The sequence below is a fragment of the Phyllostomus hastatus genome, unplaced genomic scaffold, assembly GCF_019186645.2.
Source record: "Phyllostomus hastatus isolate PE091 unplaced genomic scaffold, TTU_PhHast_1.1 phas_scaffold_200, whole genome shotgun sequence".
Taxonomy (NCBI): Eukaryota; Metazoa; Chordata; class Mammalia; order Chiroptera; family Phyllostomidae; genus Phyllostomus; species Phyllostomus hastatus.
The window spans coordinates 10,407,979-10,412,347 of NW_025334016.1; positions in this window are offsets into that span (position 1 = coordinate 10,407,979).

Here is a 4,369-nt window from a genome sequence, read left to right on the forward strand (position 1 = left end):
AAAGTAGAATAGAAAACTAGAGAGAATTTTTAGAGATAGAATCAGATATTCTGTAAGGACTACATGGCATAAAACAGAAGAAAGGAACTTAAATGTATTGAAACCATACTATGTACAAGGCACTTAATAGGTGCTTCATTTATTTCTCTCATTTAATTCTTTTAACAATCCTGTGGGCCAACTATTATTGTTGCCACTTCATATTTGAAGAAATCATCCAAGGTCATATGGTTAGAAAATGGTGGAGTCAGGATTTGCATTGAGGTATTTCTGAGTTCAGAGACTGCATTTTTCTATATTGTCTTGCTGATGACCCAATTTGAGATTGATGGGAATGTGATATAGGTATTTATGTCCACTTTTTAAGACAGAAACTATGCACTTAAATCAACTTGTTTATCATCTTTCAGAGGTTTTGTGTGCATATGAACATTTTATTATTATTATTATTATTATTATTGTTACAATTATGTAGGAAAATATCTATGGAATTTGAAATCATGTATGACTCATTTTTGACATACACTGTCACAATGATTTTTTGAAAGAAAAATATTGAATGCAAGCTCTAGAAATAAGTTTTTTTATACATGCATTGTAAAATGAGAGAGGGGGGAGGGAGGAGAAAGAGGGAGAAATGGTGACCTTACTAACTTAGTTCCTTCGATATAATATTCCACAAACTGTCAGCATCGCACAGGATTCTACCCACATAGCAAATACTAGTGCAATACTTTGAACAAATACATTCATCTCAGTAACATTCCATGTGGCTGTTGAAACCACCTGCAGGATAAAAAGCTCTGTAATTAGATATAAAGCTATGAAAGTCTACTAGTTCATATGAAGAGAGTCATTTTTTAAAGATTTTATTTATTTATTTTTAGAGAGGGGGAAGGGAGGGAGAAAGAGAGGGAGAGAAACATCAATCAGTTGCCTCTCTCATATGCTCTGACCAAGGACCAAACCCTCAACACCCTCAATTCAGGCATGTGCCCTGACTGTGAATCGAACCAGTGACCTTTCCCTTTGTGGGACGATGCTCAACCAACTGACCCACACTGCTCAAGGGGAGAGTCTTGAATTTAGTGTTGCAGGACCATACATGGATAATGTGTGCATGATTTCACTGAGTGGGAAAAGCCATTTCATAAATCAAGTGTAATGATTTACAAAAATGGCACACACATGCTGCCATCTGCTCAAGCTGTACCTATAGCATATACCTGGGAAGGATACCAGCCCTTTCCTGCCAGCCCAGAAGCAATCTTAGTCCTCTTTCATGCTGGGCACCTACTGATTGGAGTGGACACTTAAAATGAATCCATTTGCCATCCCTGATCTAAAAACATCCTTTGTGGAAAAAAAATCATGCAAACATGATTCCAATGTATGCTGCTGTTGTCTTTTAGGACCATACTAAGCTCTAGCTAACCAATGGAAACTTCTATTAAGACCTCAACCACTCTTGACCTCCCAAAGTATATACTATTTGGAACTCCTATTGGCATTTACCATAGACATGGATTTTTATTTGGTTTCTTAAATATATAGGACTGATTGTAAGCCCATCATCAGTGGAGCCACAACTCATCACACCTTTCTATTACACTGTCATGTATCCTTGTCCTTTGCTCTTGGAAACTGCTCAGAAATGTGAGTGATGATGTTACAATAATGCTTGATAGTTATCATTTGGGAGTAAGAGTGATGGAAGGAAAAAGATGGCACTTATAACACAACATTGATTCAGTTTGCCATGACAGGAAAACAAGTTAGTGTCTACTCTTACTGTTCATGTGTCAGTAGCATTGCTATGTACAGGAAAGGAAAAATGTTTTCAATAGAAGGTGTAGTTTTATTCTAAGCAAACCACAGTCTTATCCAGAGGAAGAAGGAGAGAGACAGACCTAGGACTTCTCTATTGGATGCTTTGTTTTTGAAAGCAAGAATGTCACCATGCATTACAGGTTCTCTCCAAGACAGCTAGGCTCATGGAGATCCTTAATGTATTTATGAGGTATAGATTTGTGAAGCTGTCCCTTCTTGGTGGCTTGCTCCAAGTTTACCTCTGCTCTATCAGGTGCAGCCAGAAGCTTGACTTAGATATTTTAGCTGTTGGAATCTCTGCCTAGGGTGCAGTACCCTATCTTCTCCATCTCTCCTTAAGGCCTCCTAATCATTCTCTGTTGTCTTGGCTTCCTGTCTTGATATGTGAATCTCACCTGGTAGTACAGAGAGTTTTCCTTTGGGTACTTCCTCAGTTCTTAGCCTGTGCTTAGCAGTTTTAAGTAAGGACTTGTTCTACCAGTACCTTGAGCAATACAAAAAGTAATATTTTTCATATATGTGTTCTATATCACATATTACACACATCACATATTATACATACCACACATATCACATATTATATGTATCTGGGTGCATTCATTCCAATAACATTCTATTGTATAATCTTTATATGTAACAATCTTCACTCAAACAATGGCCCTACAGCAATTCTACACCAGATGCAGGGTCATTTCAAAGTGCTTTGAGGGAGAAGGACCTCTAATAAGTAACTACAAATAAGCATCGTTCTCCAAATTCTTGCTTACCTCATGTAGTATATTTATTTTACTATTTAAACAAAACTTTAAGGGACTTCCGGCCAAATGGAGGCATAGGTAGACACACTGTGCCTCCTCGCACAACTAAGATAGGGACAACAACAATTTGGAAACAGAATAACAACCAGAACTGACAGAAAATTGAACTGTATGGAAGTCGTACAACCAAGAAGTTAAAATAGGACAACCAAGAAGTTAAAATAGACTCGTTCATCCAGACCGGTAGGAGGGGTGGAGTTGGGCAGCTGGGTGCGGGTCGTGGTGTGGAGAGCAGAGAGCATTGGGACCGGGCGCATAAGGCTTACAGGGTACGCAGGACTGCAGTGGGTGGACCCTAAGTGCACAAGCAGCAGTTGGCAGACCCCAGCTGAGGGGTGGCAACCAGCAGACCCAGTGAGGTGGTGATTGTGAAGCAAGGCACTGTGTGCAACCCAGGATCACAGCGCTGGGAAATAGAGCCTCAGGACACTGATTGAAAACACCTGTGGAGGTTGAGGCACAGGGAGAGACTCACAGCCTCACAGGAGAGGTCCTTGGAAAGTCCCACAGGGTGCACAAGCCCACCCACACAGGAATTGGCACCAGAGGGACCCAGTTAGCTCAGGCGAAGTGGCAAAAGGATCTGAGGTCTGACAAAGAGCAGAGCAAGTGCCACTGTTCCCTCTAGGACCCTGCCCCCACATACAGCATCACAATCCAGCAACTGGGGTGCCCCGCCCTGGTGAACACCTAAGGCTCCACCCCTCATACCTAACAGGAGTGACAAGAACAAAGGAAAAAAAAATGGCTCAAACAGAATTGAAAGCCTTGCAAGCAATACTTTTAAGCGACTGAGAGATAGCCAACCTATCAGATGCACAGTTCAAAGCACTGGTGATCAGGATGCTCACAAAATTGGTTGAGTTTGGTCATAAATTAGATGAAAAAATGAAGGCTACCATAAATGAAATGAAGAAAATGCAGGGAACCAATAGTGATGGAATGAAAGCTGGGTCTCACATCAATGGAGTGGACCAGAAGGAAGAAAAAAACATACAATCAGAAAAGAATGAAGAAATAAGAATTGGAAAAAATGAGGAGAGGCTTAGGAATCTCCAGGATATCTTTAAATGATCCAACATCTGAATTATAGGGGTACCAGAAGCAGAAGAGGAAGAGCAACAAGTGCAAAAGTTATTTGAACAAATAATAGAGGAGAACTTCCCCAATCTGGCAAGGGAAATAGACTTCCAGGGAGTCCAGGAAACTCAGAGAGTCCCAAAGAAGTTGGACCCAAGCAGGAACACACCAAGGCACATCATAATTACATTACCCAAGATTAAAATGAAGGAGAGAATCCTAGAAGCAGCAAGAGAAAAGGAGACAGTCACCTACAAAGGAGTTCCCATCAGACTGTCAGCTGATTTCTCAAGAGACCTTACAGGCAAGAAGGGGTTGGAAAGAAGTATTCCAAGTCATGAAAGGCAAGGATCTACATCCAAGATTGCTCTATCCAGCAAAGCTTTCATTTAGAATGGAAGGGCAGATAAAGTGCTTCTCAAAGAAGGTCAAGTTAAAGGAGCTCATCATCACCAAGCCCTTATTTTAGGAAATGTTAAAGGGACTTATCTAAGAAAAAGACGATAAAAAACATGTACAGTAAAATGACAGCAAACTCACAATTATTAACAACCACACCTAAAACAAAAAACAAAAACAAACTAAGTAAACTACAAGAACAGGAACAGAACCACAGAAATGGAGATCACATGGAGGGTTAG